The sequence below is a fragment of the Pseudorasbora parva genome, chromosome 19, assembly GCF_024679245.1.
Source record: "Pseudorasbora parva isolate DD20220531a chromosome 19, ASM2467924v1, whole genome shotgun sequence".
Classification (NCBI taxonomy): Eukaryota; Metazoa; Chordata; class Actinopteri; order Cypriniformes; family Gobionidae; genus Pseudorasbora; species Pseudorasbora parva.
The window spans coordinates 6,104,105-6,115,170 of NC_090190.1; the positions used below are offsets into that span (position 1 = coordinate 6,104,105).

General features: G+C 37.9%; 1 long non-coding RNA gene across 1 annotated transcript; it reads left to right on the forward strand.

The window, feature by feature from the left end:
- Positions 1-3,615: 3,615 nt before the first annotated feature.
- LOC137047996 (uncharacterized) lies at positions 3,616-9,585 on the forward strand. The gene is made up of 3 exons (XR_010899303.1): positions 3,616-3,749; positions 3,887-3,972; positions 9,529-9,585. It is a non-coding gene; the product is annotated as an uncharacterized lncRNA (long non-coding RNA).
- The last annotated feature ends 1,481 nt before the right edge of the window (positions 9,586-11,066 follow it).

Consider the following 11,066-nt stretch of genomic DNA (forward strand, 5'->3'; position numbering starts at 1 on the left):
TCACGGTTAATGTGAGATGCAGTTCCTTGTGCTTAACATCTCTCGGCCCTCTTAAATGGAAAGACAGGCAGTCACCAGTAAACAGCTCAGTAATAGCACACATTTGCTGTGTTAACATGGCAGTGCTTGTCGCTTGTTGAGTGTAACTTCATATATCATATATTTAAGGTGTAGGTGTAGCTGCAGTGTCTGAAAGATGCCACCATTTCTTTGCACCTTTGAAAGTGTTGAAAGTAGGATGGAAGTTTTTTTGAACTCTGTAACTATAAGCCCTCCCCAATGATCGGGCTGCCCATGAAATAGCTAAAGCATGAGTACATTCTCACTGGCCTTTCTCCAGCGTGAAACCGCTGCATCTGGTAGAAATCTCCTGTCCTTTCTCTCAGTTCTTTTTGCCTCTCCTTCCCTCTGTCGTTTGCTTTCTCTAAACCAAGAAAAACAGATGATTCATGTAAAAAGAAGCAAGCAACAGAATTTAACAGTCTTTTAAGCAAAGATTAACGTTCATCACATCACATAAAGCAGGATGCGCAGATTATAATGGGGGCTTGAACTGCAAACATGCATTAATGCTTTGGTAAAACTGGCTAAAAGTAATGTCAAGCCTACGAAAATTGACATCTTTAACCTTAATCATACACTTTTGGCATATTGCGAAGTTGTGCATGGAGTCAATTGCTTTATTTGTGATAACACAATGAAACATGCCAAATTGTGCAGACATTTGCAAAGAAGTTATACACATGCAAAAACAAGAGAGAACCAACTAAATCTTAATATTTTCCCTGTGAGTAAAATTAAACCTGTAGCTAAAGTTTGCATTTTTTGCCAAATAATTGTGTCAGATAAATATCTTAAGCAAGGTTCATGATTAGTTCCTGATATGTAATATTTTTCTCATTGAACTTTATAGTGTCCTTACCTTTGGCCACTGCTGTATAACCAAAAATTCAGTTCAAAATTCAGTTGGTCTTTTTTCTATTTCTTACTTTATTCAAGAATACCTTTATTTCTTTAAATTAATATAACGGTGTATGCATTGGCTTTTTGTTTTTATCTATTTTAAAGTCTAGCCCTGGAATTCATAGTGCACTTGCCAGGTCTCAAAAGAATTGAAAGGAATAGTTTCCGTTCTTTTGTGATTTTTACTTTCCGTTCTTTTAACCCACATAAGACAGATGTATTCTCCAGCAGAATCACCATAAATATCCTCATTTCTTTGCATATGGTCAGAAGGATATCCTAAATAATTAAATGTAAAATAGGGAATATTGTGTTAATGTCTTCCATGTTGAATATATCACTTACATTTTAGAATGGATACGCATGGTCTCTCTCTCTCTCTCTCTCTCTCTCTCTCTCTCTCTCTCTCTCTCTCTCTCTCTCTCTCTCTCTCTCTCTCTCTCTCTCTCTCTCGCTCTCTCTCTCTCGCTCTCTGTCTACTGCATGAAGAAAAGCTTCAGTTCATGGGTGTGTCTCTCAGTTTCATTGCTGCTTTTCCACCAGATTTCTTTTCTAGTTATACTGTAGAGGAGGAGCATTCTCCCTTTATAACTCGCTGGAAATTCTTTATATATATATAAACACATGTAAACAACATTTGAACCCTTTAAAATATGTAGATGTGTTTTTAATGTTCTCCACTTAGAGACTTAAAAAAGGAAACAATAACCCATGATCCTCCTTTCAGTGCACATTAACATTTCAGTACAAGATTTTAGATTTATTTTAAGCACTTTGGTGAGCTGAAAGGAAAGTAAATATTGTTAATAGTTAAGAGTGTTAATAAGTATCAGTTTTAAACTACATATATTTCAGACGCCCACCATCTCCACCTGAAAAAACTGGATATTTATAACTTCATACAGTTCCTGTACAACATTGTGATCAAACCATAGTACACAAAAAATAGTATATGCATCATAATTTAAAACAGATCATTTAGACTTTCAGTTCTGATTTTATGATTCGTTGTAAATTGATTATAAATGCATTGTGCACATATTCTGTATAAAAAAAAAAAAAATTTTTTTGAAGCACCTGGCCATCCACGTGATGAAAACGTGATTCATCAGACCAGGCCACATTCTTCCATTGGTCCATGGTCCAGTTCTGAAGCTCACGTGCCCACTATTGGTGCTTTCGGCGTTGGACGGGTCAGCATGGGCATCCTGACTGGTCTGTGGCTATGCAGCCCCATACGCAACAAACTGTGATGCTCTGTGTATTCTGACACCTTTCTGTCAGAACCAGCATTAACTTCTTGAGCAATTTGTGCTACAGTATCTCGTCTGTTTGATCAGACCACACAGGCCAGGTTTCACTCACCACGTGCATCATTGAGCCTTGGCCGCCCGTGACCCTGTCTTCTGGTTTGAGCACTTTTGATAGTGACCACTGCAGACCGGGAACAGCCCACAAGAGCTGCAGTTTTGGAGATGCTCTGACCCAGTCGTCTAGCCATCACAATTTGACCCTTGCCAAACTCGCTCAAATCCTTACACTTGCCCATTTTTCCTGCTTCTAACACATCATATTCACTTGCTGCCTAATATATAATAAATCCCACCCACTAACATGTGCCGTGATGAAGAGATAATAAGTGTTTTTCACTTCACCTGTCAGTGGTCATAATGTAATGCCTGATCGGTGTATATAGTCTTTAGTAATACTTTTATGGAGAAATATTCATGGAATTCAAAGACTTATTTTTATATACAGTACAGGCCAAAAGTTTGGACACATTACTATTTGTAATGTTTTTGAAAGAAGTTTCTTCTGCTCATCAAACCTGCATTTATTTGATCAAAAATACAGATTTTTTTTTAATATTGTGATATATTATTACAATTTAAAATAATTGGTTTTCATTTATTGTACTTTAAATGATCATTTATTCCTGTGATCAAAGCTGTAGTTTCAGGATCATTCCTCCAGTCTTCAGTGATCATGATCCTTCAGAAATCATTCTGATATGAGGATTCATTTTCAAAGTTGGAAACAGTTCTGCTGCTTAATATTTTTTCATAACCTGTGTTACTTTTTTATAATACTTTGATAAATAAAAGGTTTTAAAAAGAAAAAAAAGGAGCAAATGTTTTAAAAATAGAAATCTTTTGCAACAACAATATACACTACTGGTCAATAATTTTGGGTCAGTTATTTTTTCTTTCTTTTTTTTAATAAAATTAATAATTTTATTCAGCAAGGATTTGTTTAATTGATAAAAGAGATTTATATTATTTGAAAATATGTTTTTATTTTGAGTAATGCAGTTCTTTTGAACCTTTTATTCATCAAATATATTAGGCAGCAGAACTGTTTCCAACACTCATAATAAATCTGAATATTAGGATGATTCCTGAAGGATCACGATCACTGAAGACTGGAGGAATGATCCTGAAAATTCATGCTTTGCATCACAGAAATAAATATTAATTTAAAGTATAATTGAAAACCAAATATTTTAAATTGTAATAATATATCACAATATTCAATTTTTTGGATCAAATAAATGCAGGCTTGATGAGCAGAATAAACTTCATTCAAAAACATTACAAATAGTAATGTGTCCCAACTTTTGGCCTGTACTGTACATGCAGTAGGTTATATATGCAGACTTCTGAACCGCAAACGCATCGTAATCCCAGTTGGTAACAGCGCTTCTCTCGCTCGCTCCATTTCCAGGACGTTGTATATCATTTGTGCACCTCAGGAAGCCGCTATCAGTATGCGAGAGACTGGGAGAGGTGGGATGTCTGGTTATCTCTAAGAATTTCCCATTGCATTTCTTTTAGCCTCATTATTATTTAATTCTGTTCACAGTAGTGTCAACTTGCTAACTCTCTTTAAACATCTGTCTCTCTTTGCATTTTACTGAGGATAGATTGGTTCAAACGGGGCCTTCCTCTGTGTGAAAGTAACTGAAGTGTCGTCTTTCCTGGGAGGTAAATGGGGGAGATGAGAGTGAAGGTTAGTATGAGTCAAGAATGGGAACCCTCAGGTCATGAGCTGTGCTTTTCTTTATGTGTGTGTGTGTGTGTGTGTGTGTGTGTGTGTGTGTGTGTGTGTGTGTGTGTGTGTGTGTGTGTGTGTGTGTGTGTGTGTGTGTGTGTGTGTGTGTGTGCGTGTGCGTGTGCGTGTGTGTGTGTGTGTGAAGGGTTGGAAGACACAGGACAGGCCAGGACTGGTGCAGCTGCAGACTGTACAGACTCAAATTACCCTCACACTTATTCCTTTTTTGTCCCTCTTGTTTTTCTACACTTTTAACTTTTAGATCTTTTAGATCTTTTTTTTTTAAAAGTAAAATAGTCATGACTGATGAGGTATGGAAAATGCATTCTTCATCAGTGTATATATTCATTCTTATATCATTCATAATAGTTTTTGTCCTCCTTACTATTTAAAGCTCCATCATGGGGCATCATATCTGAATGATTAACCGTATTTCAACGTGTTCTGTGTGAACGGTCCCTTACAAGAGCAATCCATAATCTCTACAATATCTACAGCTACCCACAGGCATTTAGTGGTAATACAGAAACCTCATTCACTGCCACTTCCACCCAAATGAGCTCTGTTATAATTTTGTAGGGAAATGTCATTCAGTTATCAGTTATTATTTAATATTACAGTGGATCATTTAGTTTTATTTAGAATTTGAATGTAAATATTCTTCCCTCATTTGATTTATTTACTAAATGCTTTTACATTGTAAGAAAGAAGCATTGGTTGCAAAAGAGGAGAGGCGTTTTAGGTGAGTGTGACCTCGTGGCCATGTGTTGAGAGTTAAATCAGGGCCCTGTCTGGAGCGCTCTTTATAGGGAACACCTGCCGCTCCTGCTGAGACTTCAGTGGATGTGCTCAGCATATTGCCGGAGCAACATGTTCAAATCCCATCCATCCACCTACAGTACATTTAGGTCATTTTGTTCAGTTAACGAAAAAGTATTGAAAAATTATGCATTTATTTTATTAGTTTATTAATATCTTTTAAAATTCCCAGACATGCTACAGTAGGTACAAGACTGAAATTAAAGTTATTTTATATTATACAGATCTGAGGCTCTACTGTTTATACTTCAATGCCGTTATTACAGACCGCAGTATTAAAGGGGTAGTTCATCCAAAAATGAAAATTCTGTCATTAAACGATGTTAATTAACAAAGATTCGGGAGGAGGGCTTTCAGATAATTGACACAGGTGGATAGCACTCAGCTAATCAACGAGAGGTGCATATATATACACTGCAGTCCTACCTCCATTCTGTTGAAAGTTTATCAGCATCCCTCCTCCACCCCTTCTCCACATTTTGCTCTTTGAGTTCTAACCACTTACACGGGGGGGGGGGGGGGGGGGGGTACTCTGGGTTCGGGCCAAGTTCGAGCTCGAATCCCTCCCCCCGGACAGCACGCCAAATACGCATTTTACTCTATAATTATATGTAAGTGTGAACTCGTGAAAGACTTTCGTTCATCTTCAGAGCACAAGTGAAGATCTTTTTGATGAAATCTGAGAGCTTTCTGTTCCTCCATTGACAGCTACACATCTACCGCTTTAAAACACTCATATAGAGATTGTAAAACGAATCCATATGAATTGAGTGGTTTAATCCAAATTTTCTGTAGAGACACGATCGCGTTATACATTGAACAGATTTAATTTAGGTATTTATTTACCGCACACATTAGTTGTGGTAAACGTGCAAGAACCAATGAGGTTCATCCTCTTGTTACGCGCAGCACGTTTGAGCTTCAGCAAGAACCAATGAGAATCATTCTCGTGTTACGCATCATGTTTGAGCCTCAGCAAGAACCAATGAGGTTTATTCTTGTGTTACGCATAACGTTTGAGCTTCCGCAAGAAATCGAGCGTAGCGTCATTTCTGGCAGATGCACCTCAGTCAAGCTTACATCAGCAGACTGTCAGCTGATCACATCTACCTGATGCAATACATTATGTTGGTTCTGTTCTGTTTACCCTAATGGGGGTTATCGCTGCTCTTACTGCCCTTATCCATGCTAGGCTGTATGGACGCGGAGGGAGTTCTTGCCCAGAACAGAACCATTCCGCCAATCCAAACCGTATGCGAATAGTCAATCAATCATCTTTGACGATAGTGGTCCTGACAGAACCAATGTTTGTTCTGGCGTGTCAAGCAGGTTTGTTATAGCCTGACAAGCCAGGCCCACGTCAAGATGTTTGGTCTGGAAACTCACCATTGACAGCTCAATCCGAGGGGCGGGATAAACGGTTGTCTTTCAAACTCCCTCTGCACGCGATAGGATAGCGCTACAACCAACCAGAGCAACGAAGGTGAAGCAGAGCTCGTTGATAGATTAAACTTTCACCGTATCTGGTCGGCAAAACTCCGAACACATCTTCCCTTTTTAAGAATGACTTCAGTGCCGTTCTTTGTTCTTTTCTCAGAGAAAAGCTTAACTCCAAGTCTTCCAGAGTCGCGGTCAAAGCTGATTCAAAAGACCGCCGTTCGCCAGCTTCTGTGTTTACTAGAAGCACGCAAGCGCAACTCTGCCATCATTATATTAAGCCCCGCCCACCGACTCTATACACGATGTGATTGGCCTGACTAGAGTTTGGCCTTTGCAGCTCAGAAGGGTATTGAGAGTTGCTAGACGACACTCGCGGCAGATAAGATTTGCTGCCGCTAGGGTGCGTCTAGATTTCTAGGCTAGTTCGTTAAGCTTCTGTTTATGTTCACCGATCTTCAAAATATACAACTGAACAAAGAAATACATACAGGTTTAGAACAACTTGAGGAAGAGTAAATGATGACAGAATTTTCATTTTTGGGTTCTTTTAGAGACAAAGGCTTCTGTCATGTAGCTGAAATATACAGATATATGCATTAAACAAAATACATTATGTAGGAAAATATTAATAAGGTATTTTGTTTAATGCATACATTTAATTTCCTTAATGTATATTTGATCTAAATGACAGAAGTCTTTGCGATGACAGACTCTTAAACTAAGCTTATTTAATGGGCTGTCTGTCGGTCCAGCCGCTTGTGTGCTTCTTTGCAGCGGGGCATTGAGTGCTGATGTGCTTTTTTGGGGTGATGAACAGCTGACAGGTTTGCCGGCTGAACACTGTAGGAATTCAGCTGCTTGTCAATTTAAAAAAGTCACTGTTTCTCACAGATGCATGCATGAAGCAGATGCACCGCACACATGCAGGTTAAGAAAATGTCTGAGCCTTAGCCGGTGTGTGTCTGACTGTGAGTGGGTTGTGTGGGACGTTTAGTTTAGCCCCTACCAGGCAGGATAAGTCGTACTGAGCTGGAATCAAAGCGCTTTTCTCTGCTTGTCCCAGGGGCAGTTAGATAAACACGCTCATACGCTGGCCTAAGACCCAGATCTCTTCCTCACACATTCACAACATGGACGCTGTGTTTTCTGTTGTCTGATCTCCATGTGGGATCAGAGTGTAGTCCATATGTAAGTGTGGACCAGAGGAAGTGACAGGGGCACTGACTACAAATTATACTTACGCCCACTACCACTGCCCCGAACGCTTCAATACTTCACCATAACACCTACAATCCTGTCTCAGTTACAGACAGACGTGTCCAGCATGACACAATATCACTCCATGTATGCATCCATAGTCAGATACTTTATATTAGTTACAGCTGTAGTCCTACATTCTCATTGGCCATCGAAGGGTACATTTACCTGACAATAATGCACTAAAATCGGAAAAAAAATTCATTTGAGTTTCTCATGTACGACAATGTTGTCAAACGATCCCTGTTCACACGGAACCATGAAAACGACTTAAAACACTGTATTCTGTGCGCGTGTGTGTATTTTACACAGAGGTGATAACGGTATCTTTTTAAAATAAAACTTGCAGTCTGAATCCTGTTTTCAAAAGTTAGCTTTTTCCAAAATGCCATTTGGTCACCAAAACGCTGTTGTTGTGAGACTAGACGGCCAAAATACATAAGGGCTGTTTTTAGTTGAAAACAGTGTTGTGTAAATGGCCCTAAAAATAATGCCAAAATTACATTTAAAATAAAGCAATTTCAGGACTTTAGATTTGCAAAGCATGAAGAAAAGGAAAAAGAAAAATGGGAACTACATGCAACTTAACTCTTTATTAATCTCCAAGAACAGTTTTACTGTGATCTGTTTTGCACTTTCTACCTTTTCTTAGTGTCTGCTTACACTGTTCTGTATTAGTTTAACCTTTTACCTTGTCAGATCAAAATTAAGGTTTTTTTTTCTGTGCTTTGTATTATTGTTTAGTTTGATCTGATTCTTATTCAAGTTAGGGTCTGTAAAAAAAATTCTTTAATGTTTTTGAGGCTGCATTTATTTGATCAAAAGTAACAGAAAAGTAATATTGTGAAATATTATTACAATTTAAAATAACTCCTTTCTATTTGAATATATTTTAAAATGTAATTTATTAATTTATAAAAAGCTTAATTTCCAGCATCATTACTCCAGTCTTCAGTGTCACGATCCTTCTGAAATCACTCTAATATGATGATTTGCTGCTCAAGAAACATTTATTATTATTATTATTATTATTATTATTATTATTATTATTATTATTATTATTGTTATTATAAATGTCTTAATGTCACTTTTTATAAGTGAGTCGTTTCTCAACAAAAATATTCTTTAAAAAAGTTACTGACCCCAAACACTATTAAGCCCTTGCTCAGTAAATATATACATTTTCCACAAAAAAAAAAAAATATTTTACTGACTCTAAACTCTTTTATTGAGTCATTGCTTAATAAAAAATATACATTTTCAAAATAAAATAAAATAAAAAATGCTGACCCCAAACTCTTTTATTGAGTCCTTTCTCAATACAAATATTCATTTTCAAATAATAATTCTAATGTTAATGACCCCAAGTTCTTTTATTGAGTCTTAGTGAATGAGTCTGTAATTCCCTGTACTGTGGCCTGCCTCAAACTTCAATCTCTCGCCTACAAATAGTCCAAAATGCTGCAGCGAGATTTAACGGCACAAAAAAGAGATCACATTAGCCACTTTACATTGGCTTTTGATTAGATCGATATTGGTAGATTTTGTATATTATTTATTATTTGGATTGTATCGGGTCAAATGTGTTTATAATGTGTATCTGTCTTGTTTCTTTGTATGCTTTCTGTTATATGCTCATTGTCTTACTCTACAGCAGGAACTCTTTTAAATGTGCTATAGAATTTGACTTGCTCAATACAAATATTAATTTACAAAAAAGATGTTACTGACCCTAAACTTGTGAACTATTAGTGGACATACAGAATGGATTGTTTTGACTGATTTAAATAAAACTTTTGTATAATTATACGGCATGCCCTACTTTTTCAATTAAAAATCACACTTTTAATTTTTCATTTAGAGTCTCAAAGTACAAGTTCTCAATAATAATTTGACTTAATCCACAGGTTGGTTTAGAATAGCATAGATGAATACAATAGCAATTCAAACAGCTCCTTTACACGTCGGTCTAAAAGATGCTTCTTTTGCTCTCAGCAGTATATGACGTGGCTGAAGACAGATTTTCTTGACCTCCCTGCACTGAGCAGCACACACCTCCGGTAAGAGAAGGAAGAGGAAAGAAAAAAAACTCTAATGACATGTGTGGCGAGCCAGAGAGATTTGGGCAATGGCAGCTGAAGTTCGCAGTGCTGTTCTTCTATCTGTTATTGTGAGGATGGTTAGTATTTTACAGAGCAGTCTGCAGCCTTGAAAAAAACATGACATTAAAGGAACCGGGGATGGCGAAGAGGAGAGCTTGACGCCTGTGACTCTGTCCCGAATGTTTAGACTGTAGATCCCAGACTGCTTCTTACTGTAATGGAAGGGATCTTCACTCAATTGCAGAGTGAGGATGAGCTGAACAATAAAACCTTGCACACGTTTTGCTGAGCAAAATCTGTAAAATACGCTAAACTAATGATTAGAAAGCTTTTCTTCTACAGCTTTTAGGGCGTAGAGAGAGACACATATCTACGGAAAATGGAAAGTTAGATATGTGTCTGTGAAAGTTTTCCTTTCTTGCTCTCCTTTTTTTGTTGTCCAGATGTGTTTCTCGTCTCTCTCTCTCTCTCTCTCTCTCTCTCTCTCTCTCTCTCTCTCTCTCTCTCTCTCTCTCTCTCTCTCTCTCTCTCTCTCTCTCTCTCTCTCTCCCTTGAGTCAGCCTCTGTGATTCATTTTCCACAGACATCTTGAGCCCCCCCCCCTCTCTCTCTTTTTCTCTCTCTGTCTCTCTCTCTCTCACACACACTATCTGCATGTCTCTCTCTTTTTCTCTCACTCCTGCAGTGCCTCAGCCTGCCTGTCAGGTCTGGAAAAAACACAGCAGAAGGAAGGAATGGAATCCTGTGGCCTGGAGCTACACGCATACACACAGATAATGGTGGGCCGTCGTTCCTCTCAGCGCCGCCCCGTTCAGGGCCTGTGGTCAGTCAGTGGGCAGCAAACACAATCAACCAGGGCTTTTACGGGACCCCGAAGGCCAAGACCCTCGTTCTAGAGGGGTGTGGTCCAGACTTGATGAGGGAGGAGGAGTTTATGGGTTAATGTCAGTCAGTCACTGAGGGAAATACTGCTTCCTACTTTAAATGGCGTCTATGCTCCGCCCATTTCTAAACTTTCCTCCATTGAAGCAGCAGACAATGTGATTTCTTGCTTTGTTTTACACTGCATTGATGGCAGAAATAATGTAGATTTAGACATAAGGGCAATTTGAAAAATCATAAAAAAATAAGTCTTTTACTTCATAATTGAAGACTGAAGTTTTTCTGGTATTTATTAATTTGGAATTGTATATACAAATGTTTTTAAAAGAAGTCTCTTCTGCTCACCAAGACTGCATTTATTTGGTGAAAAATACAGTAAAAACAGTAATATTGTGAAAATATTGCAATTTAAAATAACTGTTTTTTTTTGTTTCATATCATTTAAATTAACTTATTCCTGTGATCAAAGCTGAATTTTCAGCATCATTACGCCAGTCTTCAGTGTCACATGATCCTGTATCATTCTGATACGCTGATTTGCTGCACAAACAT